Source organism: Leptidea sinapis, chromosome 1, assembly GCF_905404315.1.
Source record: "Leptidea sinapis chromosome 1, ilLepSina1.1, whole genome shotgun sequence".
In the NCBI taxonomy this organism is placed as follows: domain Eukaryota; kingdom Metazoa; phylum Arthropoda; class Insecta; order Lepidoptera; family Pieridae; genus Leptidea; species Leptidea sinapis.
In genome coordinates, this window is record NC_066265.1 from 8,867,344 (window position 1) to 8,887,960 (window position 20,617).

Consider the following 20,617-nt stretch of genomic DNA (forward strand, 5'->3'; position numbering starts at 1 on the left):
CCTTATTCATAATGGTCCGCTAACTGTAAACAGCCGCTAAGGAGTGTTTTTTCTCATTCTGACTTAGGTCAATAGAAGAAGACAGAGTGGGAATTAGCAATGCTTTAAGTTAGCAGACTATTATGAATAAGAGGGTAATACCTAAAGTAAACAATCTTTTCATATTCCAAAGCTCAACAACGAGTAGATCCACAGTGCCTACCTTACTAGAAAACCAATGCACGCTCCTGATACTTACTTGATATGATATATATGTATGGTATATTTGGGCTAATTTGCGCAACTCATTGAATGTCCACCTGTTATGCGTGTATGGGTATATACCTCCAAAAACCTTAGCAACCTCCTCTGTTTCCTAAAGACTTGCGGGAGTGTGTTTGGGGTGCCAAGATGTTGAGCCAGGTAAGTTGCAACATCTGGATGCAATTAGGCAGTGCGCAGCAGTTTCCTCTGACACCATGCATGCGGCTGTTAGTTATGTCTTTATTTAATAGATGTTTATTATTAGGTCCGTACCCAGTTAGGTTCGTCGTTATCTGTCTAAGTTGAATTCTGTTGAGCTTAATAAGTCAATTTGCCATATTTGCATCAATGTTGGGGATTGTATCCCTTACTTGTTTATATACTTACTTAAAAAAACACATAAACATCCATGACTCGGAAATAAACATTCACATTGATCATATACCTAGTTTTGCAATAAATACTGAAACAAAGAAAAAAAAATCTATTGCAAATAACATTTATTACTTGTACAGTGTGTTGGTTTAATACATAAATACTCGTATAAAACAATTAAAAATATAAAAAGCTTATTCGATGTGGTCGGCATTGGCTGCATTACAGTCCTTGAAACTTTAATTAATTACCAGTTATTAATAGAAGTACGCAATCTAAAATTCTACACTGCCAATCGTACGGATTGTTTTAGGGACTCTAAATTATCATGGCGCTTAGAGCAAGCCGTACACTCTAAAACTGACCATAAATCATAATCCAGCGGATTAAGATTGGGACTAGACGACGCGGTTGGCCAGTCTTCACCTCTGACGAAATCCGAAACGTTCATTTCCAACCAAGATTACGTAAACCCAGTATCAGCTCGATCCATTTGACCGTGTGTAACGCAGAGCAGCTCGAATTGTCGGAGACCCAGTGCTTGAGACGTCGCTTCATTGTGTGTCTTCTACCGCATTTATCACGGGGAGTGTTCCGAAGAGCTGTTTAACCTAATTCCTGCCGCCGAATTCCACGTTCGCATGAAACGCCTCAAGTTAGGATATCATCCCCACCATCTGGATGTGTGGCGGTCCACCAATGTGCGGTTTTCAAGGAGCTTTCTTCCACGTACTACAAAGCTGTGGAATGAACTTCCTTATGCGGTGTTTCCGGGTGTTCTCTGGTGTTGCAAGAGATTGTGGGCGACGGTGATCACTTAACAACAGGTGACCCGTACGCTCGTTTGTCCTACTATTCCTTAAAAAAAAAACAAGTTATATGACCCGGGGCCGAGTCTTGCTGGAAGGACAATTCTTGGTTATTGAACATGGTGTTGTTAAGGGGCTTCACTACCTTCTCAAGAATGGTATACACTTGTGCCGACGTTTAGATACCTTTTTCACAAAGTTTGACTCAGTCGCCATAACAAATACTCCACCAAACCATCACTGTAGTCGGATAGTGGGCACGTTGCACTCTGTCGTCTAATGGGAAGCTTCCTTAGACCTTTGAGCATAAATCTAATAAAAATAGCTAGAGCCATTTGCTTTCAATATTCTATATTGTGTTTGTTCCAATGGTATGTTTTTCTGCGATCAAGGTTTTGTAAGTCTGACATTTATAAATTACTAGCTGACCCGACAGTCGTTGTACTGTACATAATTAATAACATATTATTATTTATGAATTTGTCAACAATATTTCATAACATCAAGAATTATTTCGAAAAATCAGTCCCCTGTTGTTATAATGTTTCATATCGCTCGTATTGAAGGTATACAAAATAAGTTCTTAAGATCATTGGAATACCGGACTGGGCATATTCTTATCGATTATGTTACAAAGGCACAGAATATCCCCACTAATTAACAGAAGAAATTTTATCGATCAAATTTTTTCTATTTAAAATTATTAACAATAAGCTTGACTCAGCATCCTTATATATATATCCCCTGGCACATTCCCTATTTGGGGTCGGCCCTCCTGATACAAGATCGCCACTGTTTGCGATCTTGGGCCGTTACTGGCATTTTATGATGTATAGGTGTAATTTTAAAGGTGCCTCGGATATACTCATTACGAATTTTGTCTGATCGTGTAACACCCCCAGACCAACGCAACATTTTCATTTCGGTGACATGCATTTTTTGTTCGTCACACTTTCTCATTCCCCAGCATTCGGAGCCATAGAGCAAAGCTGGTCTCACTGCTCGTTTGTACACGGTGCCCTTAGTTTTAATTGGCATTTTTGCTTCACAAAGAACACCGGTAAAAGATCTCCACTTCAGCCATCCTGTTTTTATTCTATTTTGAATATCACTTTCGATATTGGCTTTAGTGTTAATAATGGACCCGAGATATTTGAATTCGTCTACCTTATTCAAGGGGTTGCCCTCGATTGTGGGTGGTGGCTGGGTATATGTGTCGCTTTCAGAGAAATTGCAGTGCATATATTCAGTTTTCTCTCGGCTCACTCTTAGATCTTTTCCCTCCATTGCTATCAGCCATGCTTCGAGGCTTCTTTGAAGTTCCGGCAGTGATTCCTCTACTAGGACTACATCATCCGCATATAAAAGTGTCCACGGGGCCGGCTTTTGAAGATTTTTGGTGATGTAGTCCATGACGATGTTAAGTAGCAGGGGACTCCGTGCAGATCCTTGATGAACGCCGACTTTCACTTCGAAGCTGTTACTCATGCCAGCAGGTGACAGGTGGTTACGTTTTTATACATGTCTTGAATGATACTTATGTACTGTTCCGGTACTTTTTGGACCCTGAGTGCTTGCCAAATGAGCCGACGAGGTATTCGGTCAAAAGCTTTTTCCAGATTTATAAATACCATATGCAGATCCTTTTTAAGGGCTTTGTACTTGTCCATTAGTATCCTCAAGGTATGTATTGCATCAATAGTGCCCACTCCCGCAGTAAAGCCGCACTGATTTGGTGAAATTGTTGTGAGTTTATACAGTCTCTTGACCATAACTCTTTCCCAGATCTTAAGGGTATGTGACGTTAACTTGATCGCTCTGTAATTTCCACACTCTGCTATGTTCCCTTATTCTTGTAGAATGGTATCATGTTGCTCAGTCTCCACATGTCTGGCATCGTTCCTTTAGATAAGATCAGGTTGAATAGTTTTGTTAGCCATTTTACACCATAGGCACCTGCTTTTTTTCCATAGCTCTGCAGGTATTTCATCCGGGCCTGTTGCTTTGCCATTTTTCATTGCAATAATAGCGGCTGTAACTTCGGTAGGTGCAATGGCTTCTATAGGGCCAGAAATTGGAGAAAGAAGTGATATTTGACTATTTGGAAATTCTACATTTAGTAGTTTTTGAAACTATTCCTGCCACCTGTTATTTATGTCTTTGTCTGTAATTAATAATTTTCCTGAAGTGTCATTGATGTATTTGTTTTGTTTAAAATCTTGTGATTGTTTAAAACGTTGTTTGGCTATTTTGAAAATTTCTTCATCGGTTTCAGCATTTTGCAGTCGAGATATCAGCGCGTTATCTGATGATGCTTTTGCAATGGCTACAGCTCGTTTTGCAGCTCTTTTTGCAATCATATACTGGGTTTTATCCAATTCTGCTTTTGATTCTTGCCACTTTTTAAAACTGGATTTCTTTTCAGCGAGCGCTTGCTTAACTTCACTAGAACACCAACTAGCATCCTTGTCGGTTTTTAGCCTTACCTTTCGATATCCCTAGTGTCTTCTTGGCCATTGATAAAATGACTCAGCATCCTTGTTAAATCTAATTAAATTTATAACACCGCGAATCTCCTCTCGTTCTAAGATTACATTTTATGTATCACCTTATAAAAGCAATTATGCAGGAAATACATTTATGAGGCGCTCTTGTAGTTTGTACAATAAACATCTTACTGAAATTGATATATTTTCATTAAATATACAAAAATATAAGAAAATAGTAGGTGATATTATACTCAATTTAAAAAATTAATAACTCTAAATACTTAATAAAATCATCGTTGTTGTGGCCTGTTCTTAACCATACTCTTATAACTGTTTAAATTTTCGTTTTGTATATTGTAATTTTGTAGTTTTTAATTTAGGTTTAAAATATCTAGGTTGTTTTTTGTTTTGCTTTATTGTCCATTGTAAACATAATTAGTATTTAATTTATGGAACTGTTTTGTCTTCTAGTCTATGTATATTTGTAACTCATTATTGTAAAAGACTGTTTTGTTCCTGAATAAATAAATAAATAAATAATGAAATTGTTTCACAGCAGAACTGTTAAACCACAGTAGACATAATTTGCTACTGTGGTTAAACTGGCGTCAATAAATTCTCACATAGAAAATATGTACATGCAAAACGAATATTGCAAATAAAAATAAATAATTATGGGTCCCAAATCGAAAGAAAAACTATCATATCTCTCAAGTTGGACTAAACTGCACACCATGAAGTAAGTAATATAAAATTAGTTCATTAGTTTAGGAGTCCATGGCGGATAAACAACGTGACACGTAATCTAATATATAAAATTCTCGTGTCGCGGTTTTTGTAGTTAAACTCCTCCGAAACGGCTTGACCGATTCTCATGAAATTTTGTGTGCGTATTGGGTAGGTCTGGGAATCGAATAACATCTATTTTTCATCCCCCTTAATTTTAAGGGTACTCCACCCCTAAATTAATTTTTTAATTTTTTGACAAATATTTTTTATTTTATATTATTATGATTCAGCATTGAAAAGTAGATACAATTTTATTTATTATACATTATATTAATTATACAATTCTCTTCCATCCACAAATCCGCTATAGGGTTGCAAGATGGCAATCGAATACAATAATTGTAGTAAGATAAATTTGGTAGGTCTGAGAATCGGTTGCATCTACTTTTGTACCCCAAAAATTTTTAATTAGGTATCTTGTCAGCTAGTTTATATATATTTAGATTAAGATTGAGTATACAAATATTTTAAATTCTCATTTTAGAATGTAGATCCAATTACACGCAAACACAACTTATTTATTTTAGGTGTTATTCAGTCGAAGGGATACAAAGGTTTATAAACCAAAAATAAAATTAATGAGCGAAATTCTATTTTAGATTTCTTTTATATCTAATCTACTGCTATGAAATATGTCTATTTTTGCTAAAGATAAAAGTTTTTTTTATAAAGATATTGCTAAGGTTCTATTCTTAGTAATGGTGATGAAGAATTGATAAGAAACTCCTGTCCATCTTATAAATATTATAATAACTTGGCCTACTTATTATATACAATTTTAGGTGTTCTGTTAGAACCAGACAACATTATCTTCTATATAATATACTATACTATAAGTACATACCTTGTACAGCCTTCCTTATCGAAAAAACTTTAGCGATGTTATTACAAAAAAATAATTTAAACATAGCTCAAACGCGTGTTTTGTTAGACAGTGACATAATTGTATCAACGTCAGTGATCTCACAATAACGGCGTCTAAAATTGAGTTTATCTTTTTCTATTACAAAACAGTGCATAGATTGTGTTTAACTAAAACGTCATAAAGCACAACATAAACTAAAGTGTACAGGAACAATTAATAAAGGAACGAAACGCAATATTTGACAGCTGTCATCTGTCCGTCATCATATAATCCCAATCTACACAATCAACAAAAATCTTGTTTAAATATAAGCAATGTCTGAAGATTGTTGAACGCTAAACAACAAGGACACAGATTTGTAATGGAAGCTTTTTAAAAAAGTGTTCAACACATGTTTAACTTTTTTGTAATAACACGGTAGTAACAATTTCTTGAATTGGTGCTCAATGGCGGCAATTTCACAGTCTTAATCTCTAATTTACTTAAACAGATGTCAGTTTCCTAAAATATATTTTTTTTAAATAACGCCTGTTAGTATCTCTTAGCAATAAAGTTTCAATGGTAAATAATGCGCCATGAAGATGAATGTATTGTTTCAAATTTCATTTTATTTATGTTGTAATTAATCATGTTATAATATAATAAATAAATACTATATACGCGCCTTAATAAGGCTACTGGCAACACAAGCACTGGCAAAGCGTTGGAGGACACACGAGCGTACGGTTCACCTGGTGTTAAGTGATCACCGCCGCCTACATTCTCTTGCAACACCAGAGGAATCACAAGAGCGTTGCCGGCTATTAAGGAAGGTGTACGCGCTTTTTTTGAAGGTACCCATGTCGTATCGTCCCAGAGTTTGTAGCACGTGGAAGAAAGCTCCTTGAAAACCGCACTGTGGAGGACCGCCACACATCCAGATGGTGGGGATGATATCCTAACTTGTGGCGTGTCGTGCGAAGGTGGAATTCGGCGGCAGGAATCAGGTTAAACAGCTCTTCAGAACACTCCCCGTGATAAATGCGGTAGAAGACACAATGAAGCGACGTCTCTACGCAACGCCAAGTGATCCAGCCGTTCACAGAGACTGGGTCCCCAACAATTCGAGCTGCTCTGCGTTGCACGCGGTCAAATGGATCGAGCTGATACTGGGGTGCGCCAGACCAGAGATGACAGCTTTACTCCATGTGTGATTTCTGCCTGCGAACCAACCTCTCCATCGCCTATCCTATCCAACGAGGAAATGCTGCCAGTATTCTTGTCGCACTTCCTTGTAGTGATAGTTTTTTTACTTTATCATGTTAAGTAATGTAAATATATTTATAATAAATACTGATTAATGTTTAAAATGATATTATTCTGTAAAACAATAACGACTCATATTATATCAATACATTTATATTCTAGTCTTTAAATAAATATAATAAATTTTATTGATGATTCATTTCAAGTACAATATAACACTAAGAAAAATTTATATGGAAGTATGTATAAAAAAAACACCTGTTTCCGCCCGGGATCGAACCGGGGGCCTTGTGCGTGTGAAGCACACGTGATAACCACTACACTACGGAAACTTGTTATATGAAGCAAAAAATATTAAATGTAATTTATTACTGTAAGTGATTTCCTTTCGTACATGGATTACAATAACACTTGGTCCCAAGTGCGTCTTATACCGGATTTATCACGAGGAGTACTCCGAAGAACTATTTGGTCTGATTCCTGCCGCCGAATTCTACCTTTAGGTCTCAAACTTGGATATCAATCAAAATCAAAATTAATATCAATTTAAAACAATTCTAATTAACAATGTATCCTAATCTTTAATTTTATAGCTGTTTGTAAAAATAATAATCGAAAGTCAAATAATCAAGTGTTATACTTTTTTTTAATGTAAAATGAGATTGTCTTATGTATGTCGTCATTCGCATGATGTAATACTACATAGACACCATGAAAACATAAATATGGTAGCGGTGAAAGTAATATCTTTCACAGCGGTTGAAATCATGTGTCATCCTAGCAACATGTACCAGGACTTCATATGTAGGTTTAATGAAAATTTAGCATCGGATACAGTGATTCCGTTGATTGGGTTTTTGGACGCCAAATTCGATTTGAAAATGTTAGGCAGTCGCTCTGTATCAACAACAACATCAAAAACAGTTATTAACGCAGTATTCCAAAGCTATGTTGACCATATTAGGACCAAAGTATTTATTTCATACTTTAGCCACCATAATCCTCTTGTATCATTTATCGAAAATGCAAGCTCTGAGTCTGAATAAATATATGTAATATATACGAATAAAATGTATAATAATTATCAATCTTTGAATCACTCATCATTCATATTACATATCATTACTAAAACCTACAATTATCCTCTTCCCGAAATTTTACATTCGTCACACACATCACATTTTTGAAGGTCTTCTACCACGTGTGAATTGCACGCATGTTTTATGTTCCTTTCTTTGGTACTGCACAGTATGCACTAAGCCACTCTAGATACATTATTTTGTGTTCTGTCCCTGCGGCCACCTCACAAGCGCAGTAGTTGGAGTTACACCAGCGGTTGTTATCAACCACGTAAAATTATATATATCTATATCCTTCAGTTGTACGTATAAAAGTCACGAAGAGATGCACGTACGTAACTTTAGCAATATACAGGTGTCCCAAAGTTATGGGACATGAAGGGAAAGTACCTCAAGTATCGTAGATAGGGTATTTTACTGAAAGAAGACTTTATGTTATTTTTAAAAGTTAGTAATTCTGTATTCAAAAATTTTCTAAAAATTACTTGCCTCGTCTTTGACTCGAACTGACTTAAATATAAAAAAACACCCCTTCTTTTATGATGCCAATCGAAAGAATGGCCAAAAACTAATAACTCTTCTTAGAAGATTGGCGATTTGTGAAAATAACCACTTAATTGAGTACTTTCTCATATCAACATATCATAAAAGTAGGGGTGTTTTTTTTTTACATTTAAGTCCGTTCGATTCCCAGACGAGGCAAGTAATTTTTAGAAAATCTTTGAATGCAGAATTTCTAACTTTTAAAAATAACATAAAATCTTCTTTCAGTAAAATACCCTATCTACGATATTTAAGGTACTTTCCCTTCATGTCCTAAAGGACACCTGTATATTGAGTAGGTGTCGAACTGATAATTAAATGCAATCAGCGCGGTGTAAATACACCATTAAATCTAATAACATAATTATCTTATTCCATCTTCAATAAGTAGACATAATCGCAACAATTATATCATTATCCAAAGACGTCAACGAATTGTCCCCAGTGACAATGCAAACCATGATTGGAGTTGTTACTGTCATATAGAGACCACACCTAGAACATAACGAAAGCAATTTGGTGAAGATGGAAAGTTGATTGCATCTATGCAAGATCGTATGGGGCTTGTTACCAATGATTAGCGATTTCTTGCTATTATTGTGGAAACTCAAAAGCCGACCAATGGGCATGCATTTGAAAATATATGTATTCAAACAATAACATGTTTTACATTGATTACAAAAGTGTACAGAGTGTGACGAGAACACAAATAAACAGTGATTCGTGTAACATTTCACGATCGCTAATGTCATGGCCGCTACCGCTGCACCCGCGCTACGAACGACATAGACGGAGCGAATATTTTTTTTCTTGTAATTGCGAGTTTATTTTGATTGATCACGATTTTAAATAAATACAAGTAAGTCTTACTTTTAGTGTTGGAAAAAATTAACTACCTATGTTAAAATTACGAACTAGTCCATAAAAAATCATGCATCTCATACTACATTGCGCTGACAAAATTGCTATGTTTACCGCCATGAACGAATTATGTCCTACGGAAATTATTAGCACATAATCCGGCTGGTTCTGATTATTTAATTAGTATAGTGGGCATTAAATTATATGCAAGCAACCCTATTTAAATCTTATGTTTAACTTGAATGACATTGTATAACTAACTAAGTGATGCCATTTTAAATCCAATAAGACGCCCAAAGACCGCGCTAGTTTCACCCCATCCTAACGCGACGAAATTCTAATATAAAAAACTTTTTAATTCTTATAACCGATTCAAGATTATTTCACAGCAAATAAAAAGTAGAAATTCAAATGGATTCAATTTTAGAAAGCTTCGAAAAAGCAAGGTATAGTGCACATAACTTTGTTTTAAAAAGTTTATTTAATTCATAAATTCGCTCCGTACCTGAAAAAGTAAAAAGGAGTCCTTACTGTTCATGTATTCATAAGTGAATTTTATTTTTATATCTTTTAATTATATGAAGTAGTACATATTTATTTAAATTATTTTTTTTGGGATAACGTGGTTTTATTTATTGTTGGAAAGGTATATCTGACTTTCTTCGACATAACGTTCTTAGGACAAGGCCTTTCTTTCTAACACTTTAGTACTGACCTGAAGTTAGTCCAATCTGTGGAATAACTACAGGACGATACAAATCGGGTGCCTTCAAAAATGCGCGTACTTAAACGGCGTGACAATGATCCCGTAATTCATTTGGTGTTATAAGAGAGTCTGGATGGAGGTAATAAGTTAGTACCAGTACACTAGTAAGTTTCCTCTTCCTTATAGAACGTCATTAATTGTCAGTTTCTGGGATGTAGTTAGTTTATGATATGACAAAAATTTCTAGGATAAATCCTATTCATGGCATAAATGTCATGATTTTTTTTATTTACACTGCAGTAAAATTTTTCCTCCACTCCAGCTTGTCCTTGAGATGCGTCGTTTTTTTACTCATGATATTAATTTTTAGGTATGCTTAGAATAATCCTTAAGGTGACCTCGGTTGAGTTTGCGGAACTTCCTTTACTATGACAAAAGAATATACTTGTTATATTTACGTAGATGTATCACGTCACTGCAGCTTCTTAAGGCTCTATTAGTATCAACGATTTTCGCTGGTTGACTTGGTTCTTCTTATTGGCGTAAAATCATTAGATTTATCGAGTAACAAGGTCTCACAGCATAAAAAATAAAAGCAAAAAATAAACACTACGGAACATTCACTTAGTAATAACTTTTAAAGAAATAGCTACTTCAGCTGGCTCCTAAATTTTTTTTATAAATTGTACTCAGTTTGCAGCTGCTGCATAACAATAATTGAAAACTGTGTGTGCAAATCAACTGATATTAGACGCCATTTGAGCTATTAAGTTATGGCTGGTAAGGTCAAAGACCAATATGACATGGGCAAAGATACCTTACAAATCTCATAATGACATAAGGAACTACCTACCTGCCATAAGGAAAATATTTACAAATGATTGGCAAACGATGTGTTTTTGTAAATTCTTAAATCTTTAAATAAAAATAGGATTCAAAATCACTTATTGAACGTCAAAAACTACCATCCATTCAAAAGAGACTGCCTCAGACCTGAGAAGAATGGGTGCAAGAAACTCAGCGAGACTTTTCTTTTAATATAAAAATATGGATTACAATGTGATATCCTACAATAAACATTTATAATTAAAAAGCCTGAGGGTGTTCGCTTTATTACAAGTCCGTGGTGTCATTAAGAAAAATCGTTTATGATATATTAACCTTTCCCACACAAAGTTTATTAACAATTCTTTTAAATTTCGTAACACATTTGTTTTGTACATTTTGTGGGATCATATTTTAGAAGCATATATATCGCCCAACAAAAGACTTACTAACTCGACCCAACCGAGTAGTAGGCATATCAAGTTGATGTTTAACATTAACGATTATAAACGATTGACAAACCACTCAATGTCTGCCTCGAGGACCGAACGCGCTGGTAGGTATGTATTAGTACTTAAGGAGCGGAGAAAAAACCTAAAAAAATTTGGGAAAGTATTATTTGATATAGCCAGTTTATTAGTTTTATTTTGGTTATTATATAAATATTTGCTGTTGAATAAAAATTATACTCCAATTTCTTTAAGACTACAGACTTACTACCTACTTGTTAATGGTATTTTGGCTCTATCTATGTGCTTTCTACGTCTGTAGCGTGCACTAGTTTGGCGACAAGTAGAGGTGTCCCAAAACGGACGACAATTCCTGATTGTATTCAATTGCTTCAATATTCATTATTACAATACATATACGGCCTTACAAATAAACTTGGTATAAAGTTATACCTGAGAATAAATTAACTCTATGCAAAGAGTCTACAAATAGATATTTTGCTTATGACTGGTTTATTCGGACTTAAAACGTCTCTCGCGTTTCTTTGCAAGGCTGCTTTCGGAAAACTTCAGAATTAGCATGGTCTTACAGCTAAGCAGATTTATAAATTTTTATCATTGACTGTGTTTTCAGCGATATCTTCAAAATTTTTCATATTCTTGGTTTATTATCAAGTACAACTTTATACCAAATTTATTTGTAAGACCGATTATGTTTCATCAATATCTCAGACAACCTCTCAGCCGAGTGGCCAAGCATGACGAAGGGAGGATGTACCACCATAGCGCGGCGCTCGCCTTCAACGCAGCCTTAATTATTTAAAACCGTAAAACATTGAATAACAATAAAAATTATTGTTTGTTCCTTATGATCGCACACCGCGAGGTCAGTGGCTGGCGATGCGTTTTGTTTTAAAAGTACGGAACATGTCTGTGACGTCATCCAACATCATAAACACATTTTATTAATATAATTATTTATTATATAGACTTTTTCTACTAGAGATCAAAGTCAAAGTCAAATAAACTTTATTCAATTGAATGAGAAGAAGAATGAGTCTAATTAGACTTAAATTATGCGCTTTTGAATCGTCACTATAAATATTTCTTGAAGAAGAAAAACTTGAAAACTTGAAATCATTGTTTGTCTAAGGACGTTTCGTGATTGTCATAATTAGTAATTGCATCAAAAAAGAAATTGATGTATTAACTATAACAGGTCGACCTGGCATCACAAGTTCACGAGTTGACGCATGGACCAGCCAAAGTGCCCATCGCATATATTTGAGGGAAGGAGACGACCTGGCCCACGACACCGCGGCAAGCCATTTCAGTGAGCATGACGAACCATATTATACCTACAATGATAACTACAAAATTAATGTTCACAAAGCAAGCCCACAAATGATTCTATATAATGCAATTACAATGGGTTCTACAGGTGGCCGAGAAGTTGACGTCTAAAGCTAAAATTTGAAAGTCTCGTGGTGATGAGTATCCAGATCACTCCTATGTATGTTCTACGATTTTGCGTAGTTTAGGGGATAATAATTCTTTTCCCCTTTTATCCGCTTTTTTTCTAATTTTTTTGAACACTTTTAGTTAATTTTATTGTTGATAATTATTAACTGCAGTTGCAATAACCACATAAGAAGAGAGTCGTAAGTTCAAGAACTGCTCCAGCTTAATTCATGAAAATGTTCAAGGTATCAAAAAATAAAATAAAATGGCTCCTATGGCTTCTAACTATTTTTAAAAACTTCCCAGAACATTGGCCAGTAAAAAGAGCCAAATTAAAATTTTAGCTTTGGACGTCTTCTCGCCCACCCTGTATAAAAACCAAAAGAATATATTATTTTCATGTTACATGTATTCATTCCTTCTATTATAAACTATATATTTATTATTATTCATTAATAAGGATGCTATTGTAAGAAAACCTTTATAAGCCATATTTTCCTGAAGTGTAGTTATTCATTAGGCTCAACTAGTTTATCTTATGCTTAGCGGATTAGTCCGAGAGTGAGTGAGAATTTGCTTGTTTATGAATGATTATGAAATTTTGCACAGACTTTGTCAGGAGTACAGAAGAGGACATTTAAATTCAAATTCAAATATTTTTATTCAAAATAGGATGTGACATCACTTATTGAAAGTCAAAAACTACGACCCATTCCAAAATGAATGCCTTAGACCTGAGACGAACGGGCGCAACAAACTCAGCGGGCTTTTTTTTTTTCATCGAAAAAATATGTTTACAAAGTAATATTCTACAATTTAACTTATTATTTAATAGCCTGAGGGCGGTCACTCCATTCCCAATCTGTGGCATCATTACGAAAGTCATTTATGTTATAGTAACCTTTACCACACAAACGTTTTTTAACAATTATTTTGAATAACGTAATACTTTTGTTTTGAACATTTTCTGGGACCTTGTTGTTAAAGCATATACATCGCCCCACAAAAGACTTAATAACTCGAATTAGTCGAGTAGTGGCATTATACGTTTATGTCTGTTCCTGGTGTTAACATTATGGTTGTGACAGTTGCCTTTTTTCTCGAAATTCTTAAGAATTCCCAAGGTATTGCGATACGAGGTCGGGTCTGCATATGACGAATGACATTTCCAAGATTCTCGGAATGGCGTAAAACATATTTGGGATTCTCACTTCAGCCGCAAAGAGCTCCCCCAATGATCTACACGATGATTCAGCTTGCGCTGCCCTCGTAAAAACAATTCCAGTGATATTGTCCAGATCATCAGTCTTACGAGGGGCCTACCAACACTGCGTCTACCAGACTTTACTGCGCCAAATCTGCCCTTTGAGCAACGTATCCTGCTCACTGCCCCTTCAGTTTCACAATCATACTTGGGATTATATACGTTAGTCAACGCACAAAATCCCTACTAATTTTACAATTATACAACATTATAAATATCGTTTCCAAGGTTCTCAGTTGCAGAGAAATAACTTAGAATCATTTTTTGTAATGAATAATTATGGTTCCAATAAAATAGACTTATTTTCCAAGGTTTTCAGAGGTGCAGAGAACAAAATTTGGATCCTTCTTGAATTCCAACTTTTTGACTAGAATATGGATACTGCTTTCACGTTTTCTTATACAAAAAAATCCTCGAATATCAGGATTTTTTTAAATTGGTAGCCATATAGATTTTAAGTCTTTTGCCGGCAAACTCTACGACATCGCGTATTCTTATGTCTTAATATTCTCCTTGGCGGTGTCCTCTCGCTCCTGTCATGCCTCTGGTATGGCAGGAAAATGTCAGCGGCCATAAAAAATGATTCAATTACTAAAACTAAAAAGGCTTAACATTAAAGTTTAAGTTATTCAATGAAATGAGCCAATATAATATCAAATGTAAAATCTGTCATCAATCAGATATGATGTTGAGTCCGGGGCCACTCTAATTTGATATTTACTGATGCAGTGACATTTGCTTATAAGTTTAATTCATTCAGCTAATAATACTGATGCAACTTTAAAACTATTCTTTATCAAAATTAAAATTTAGAACACTTATTATGTTACAAAGCTTGATCATTTACCGCCAATGTACATAGATTTTAATCGAGATTAAAGTTATATTGAAATTGGAATAGAGTTGTTTTGAAAACAGAATTTTAGTGATCGCCACGAATAAAGAAAGTATGAAATCGTTGGAAATTTTGAACACACTTCAGGAGCTTAGAATCAATTGTGTTTTATTATTTTTTTCGTCTATCCATCATAAACATCAATTTCCGCAGATGTAAATCTGACAATTCGAGCAGCTGTCAGCTTGTTTGGCGACTCTATACTGCTGAATAGTGATAACAAAAGATCACGAACGTGCACTAATTTGCTCTGATCTACGGATGGCTTAGTTCGGACTATGTTTTTTTTTTCAAATGGACCTGAATGGACCGGAATGGCTGGCGACTCGAAGAAGCTTTTCAGTGCAACCTGTGCTTGCAGCGTCTCCTGACTCGACACTAAAACTACAAAGTAAAGTCTATGTGACTAACTCTAGTGCTTAGGTTGTATAAAGATTGTGTGTAGATGTGAATTTCTCTCCTTCCAACAAGCACACTGCCGGTCCAAGGTTCGAGTCTCCTTAAGAGACGCCCCGCGACTGTTGTTGCGTAGTACCTATTTGTGGGCTCATCGGCCCTCGTCCTGTTAAAGGCTTTAGGGCTGACAGCATAGAGGAGGCTTTTTATCAGAAGGGGTGGCCGCGAAGAGTGCCCGAAATATAGGTAAATGTATTTTCCTCCTCTCCAAAAAAAAAGTTTGTGCATGTTTAAATCGGTCAACGTATGTGCTGACACTCGGGTGCGGTAACACATACTCACATGCCTCCTTCACCAAGAAGTTAGAGTGGTGAAGGTTAATAGAGTGACAGCTCTTTGAAATATTAAGAATTTGAAATGTGATTGGCAGCTCATGATCGCGTAAGGATCTACGTTCCGACAATGCGATGGCAGCAATATCCATGCGAATGGATTCTGCACCGCCTTTAAACATCATCCGATGTGGTACTTTGCCAAGGTCGGGGGTGAACGCTGGTTTGCATTACGAGCCCCCGGAACGGCTGCGTTCTCGTGCGACTACTGCGGGCGCTGCGCCGTTCGCTGTCAGTGCAGTCCGTCCAAAACCGGAGCGCGCGCAGCACGCACTAAGCGATCTCCTGGAGTACACAGTTACTGAGCGCGCGAGCCGTTTCTACCGATCGTAATTCCAGTGTACTAAGAGGTCAGTATTTTTATTGTACTTTATCTAAAGAAATACAATGAAATTATTCAAAAGCCTGTATTACTGTTTCTGTATAAATTATAAACGAAAATAATCTATCAAATAATCACATGTATAACATAGTTCGGGTTCAGGCCCTTTCACAAAGCTATTATCAATTTATATTTAAATAAAAATAAATATTTCCTCATTTTAATACTAAAATGTTATTTAAATATTTCCATCATATCAAAGATTCTAGTGGACTTTAATTACCTGATGGTAACTGTCATTACAATGCAGTAGGTACCACTTAGTATTGAACCCATATTTCATCAATTGGCATCGCAACTGTGCTCGTCATCTTGAGACATATGATGCTAATTCTCACTAGCCCATGAATTTCTAGCTAACGCATCCTTCGAACCGAAACAATAATACTTGCACATTATTGTTTTACGTCAGTAAAAGGCACCGATTTGATATGATGAAGTGCAACGCACGAATATGACAATAATTAATGGCATTTGAAACATTTCATTTATAAGTATTAATGGAGTTACGATTTCATAATTGTGCAATTCAAATTTTAAAATAGGTTCTAATGAAAATACTACAATCGATATCATAGCAATAGTATATTAAACGAATATTTTCAATAAGAAGATTGACCTTTTTTATAATAAAATCTAATTAATAATAAGAGATTTCCACAAATGTATAGGCTCATCTCGATCGATACACCAATTGTGTGCAAATAATAAATGTGGAAAAAAACAACAGTTTGTTTGAAAATGACTTACCTACCGAAACAATGTAATATTTTGATTAGTACAGTTACAGGTTATGGAAGAGTTTCTATATTTAGATATAATCAAATATACCATACATTCGCGTTATTCAACCTCCCCCTTCCGATAGATACTAAATCACTACTTATGCGCTGATTACCTATGGCTATAAGTCACTTGTAAAACATCTTTACCTACTTTTTTTTTAGATTTCTATGTCTACTATTGGTATTAAATACTTATTTAAAATCAATATTTCATCGAGTCGATTTCTACACACGCTCCAATAGATTGCTAATTCATGGATTGATCTCTTTTCAAAAATCTAATATGAATTGGCCCAGAGTTCCTTAAAATAAAGTCTGCATTAAACTGCAAGTCCGTACTTCTAGTCACAGGGACAAGTTTAAATCTTCGTAAAACAGCTGACACAATAGATTTCAGCTCCATCATCGCAAATTTTTGACCTGAAAATTAACAAGATACAGTATATTACTTACTGATTTATCGCAGACTTAAAACAATCATATTAACTATTTCTGCCGCGAAGCAGTAATGCGTAAACATTATTGTGTTTCGAGGTTCATGAAATTTCGTAACAATATATTACACCGTATTCCTTACGCCGAGTAGAGAACATAACATAAAATCTGTCGGGTCAGCTAGTAAAATATAATAATAAATAATACTTTATAATATTAGTTACTTCAATTTGACATGTTTATGCAAATAGAAACGTTGACTTTGAAAAAAAAAAACAATCTGCTCTGGTAATGAAAGCGGAATTAAGGCAATAGAATTTATTAATGAAACCATATTATATCCTAGATGTGGTTTGGCATTTTGGAGTTGTTCGTTAGACTCCAGACTCAGATATATATATACATATATATATATATATATATATATATATATATATATATATCTATATATAGATCTTTATAGAACTTAAACTTTACTGATTATGATAAAACGAGAACTTGACTTTTGTATTCGGTTGTCTTAGCTGAAGCTCAATTTTCAGCTTTCAAATGACTATAAAAACGAAACAAGAGATTATGCTAAGCTTTTAATTACCTATGTTTTAGGTGAGTAAAATCTGAGCAAACTCTTAATACGCTCTATAAATCTCAGCCTCACTAACCATAATATTCTTTTTTTTATGGAAAATGCAACTCATCCATAAAACCAGAGGAATCACAAGAGCGTATGAATAAACGTGCATATGAATTCCAAAATTGAAAACATATTGGTATCTCGTCTGGACCGGGCGAGCATCGAACCGCGGGCTCTGTGGTGAGAGTCAAGAGTTCTTAAGGGGAGTTATACGGGTTGCGCTCCGGGAGTGCCGGCAGAAGTGAAAACTTGAACATTAACGTTGTGCATTTTTTGCAGTTTTGAATATTTTGGAATGAATGGGGAATAATTTCGCACGAATTGCTTTATTTATCAGTATAATAGTACTAGCATTTATGTGGTTAAATACAATATTCATTTATTGCGCCGTCGTACACAAAAATTACATAAAAAAATTAACACTTTTCACTATTACAATTATTTAACATTAAAAAGTTTATCTCTCAGAAAAATAAATCCATAATTTCAACAACTGTCTTACGAATTTTCGATCAGGTCACGTGTCCTGACGCGAGTTTAACATTGACCCATCACAAGAAAAGTGCTCAACGCCGTTAAAGAAGTTTTCACTTCAATAATAACATTTTTTAGGTTGGTGATAAATAAATTCTAATAAATTACGACATTGAGTACTTAATTGTACCTTATATAATATTATGTAATACGAATGTGAGTACCTATTACTCTCAATTAGTAATTTTCTGTATTTTACTTAGCACCTACTTTGAAACATCACGGATTTTTTTTATGTTTACTTTAAAGATACCTGGTTTAAAATAACGGTGTAGGTATTTTAGTTGATAAATGTTTTCTATATTTTAGATAGATACAGGTTATAAATTATATTACTAAGCTTCCAAGGCGTGCCAATAGTTTTTTTAATTGATTTTTTATTTGTTGTTATTAAGATAACATTATTCAGCCCGGGTGTCGTTAGTGTAGTACTTGTGCCAATAGTCCGGGAACCGATGCTCAAGTAAGGCTGAGATCTATAGAACGTACTTAGACTTTACTCAGACTTCACTTACGTAGAACTTAGCTGAATGTAAACTTATCATAATGTTTGATTTCGTTTTGAACAGCTGAAATTTTGCTGAGCTTAAACTAAGACAGCCCAATGCTTATGTCTACTTCGCGTTTTATCACACTCAGCTAAGTTTAACATAAGTAAGGTCTGAGCAATGTATAAGTACGCTCTATAGGTATCTCGGCTTAACACATCAAAGTGTCTCAAACATAAACTAAAATCCTTAAATATTTTATTATTATACTCATGTATATGTACGCCGACCAATTAACTAACAATTAATAAACAACAAAATTACGTAAAGTTATAATAAAATGTTAAAATAAACTAAAAATAACTGTTGACATTTAATACTTCGTTAATTTCAATATTATTTTATTGTATGTTATGTTTAACACTAGCCGTGCGCGCGTTGATGTCTTATGTATCAGCACTGGTGTATAATAAATAAGAGTGTGCATTGCTTTTTGTGTTCCTCATAATATGAAAAAAATATTATAATATATTGTTTTTATCATAATTAAATGATTTTATGTTGCTTGTGTGACCAAAGAAACCCAAACACATTTGAAGTACTACATGAACTCTAACCGAACGTACCGTAAATTAGATTTAATGAGAGATTTATATTTCAAATAAAAAACCATATTATTAATGTTCATGACCTAAATGACATAGATATCCACAGTCAATGTAACATTTATTTCATAGCTAAAATTATAACAGAGATTGCAAAAGTGCGTTGCGTGCGCAAAGTAAAACAGAATTAGCCGCGCACTTTATCTGCTACTACTCGTAAATACGTAACCACGAACGAAAACTAGCAAAAGTGAAGTAAACAGAAGCAGTTTTGATTTTCCAAATATAACTTTAGGCTTAAATTTTTGACAATAAAAGTGGATTTGTCCTTCTTTACGAACCGGTTTAAATACTATTTTAATCATAGTTTAATAGAGTTCGTTCTCATATCATATTGTCTTCGACTAATTTAAAAAAAAAAGCAATTGTTCTTTTTTGTATTTTTGTTACCTCATAATATTATGTAGATATGACGTAATTTATATGAGGTTAGTGATTTCACAGTATTTACTCCCAGATTGGTGCCATTCTAAAAAATATACTGGGGTATATATACAATTTTATTTGAGTTGAAAAATTTAATTCAAATAAAACTGAAAACAAAATTTTATAAACGATGCGTGACTCAAACCCGCGACCTCTCGCGTTCCGTGCGAGCGTTCTCTTTCCAACTGAGCCAGCCGTTCGAGTGACGTACTGTTGATGAAATCTTGTATACTTTGTTCAACTCTCAGGTTGTGTTTTCAGTTTTATTTGTGGAATTAATCCCAGAAGTGAGCGTTATCACTTTAAAAACATAACTATTTCTTTAAATTTAATTCAATCGCTCAAATAACAAAAAAATAAAATGGACTTTAATATTTCTAATAAGAGAGAGATGGTATATATCATAACTTAGTCTTACCATAGTAGTTTAGTAATAAATGAAAGATACAACCACTAGTCAGTTAAAGAAATAGAGTAAGACAGACTTTATGCTGGGAAGACGAGATTAGGAGGAGGACTGGTCCATTGTGGACCCATAGAGCTAGAAACCACAAGAGGATCATGTGTTGGATGACAATCTGT

The 20,617-nt window shown here is 34.7% G+C and overlaps 1 protein-coding gene and 1 non-coding gene across 2 annotated transcripts in view; one reads left to right on the plus strand and one right to left on the minus strand.

Moving 5' to 3' along the window:
* Positions 1-7,074: 7,074 nt before the first annotated feature.
* On the minus strand, positions 7,075-7,147 carry Trnav-cac (transfer RNA valine (anticodon CAC)). The gene has a single exon. It is a non-coding gene; the product is annotated as a tRNA-Val (tRNA).
* An 8,756-nt stretch (positions 7,148-15,903) lies between these two features.
* LOC126968794 (glucose dehydrogenase [FAD, quinone]) overlaps positions 15,904-20,617 on the plus strand; it is a 55,855-nt gene continuing 51,141 nt past the window's right edge. The window contains exon 1 of the mRNA XM_050813944.1: positions 15,904-16,036. The gene's annotated coding sequence lies outside the window, so the exon portion shown is untranslated. The remainder of the gene's footprint in view (positions 16,037-20,617) is intronic.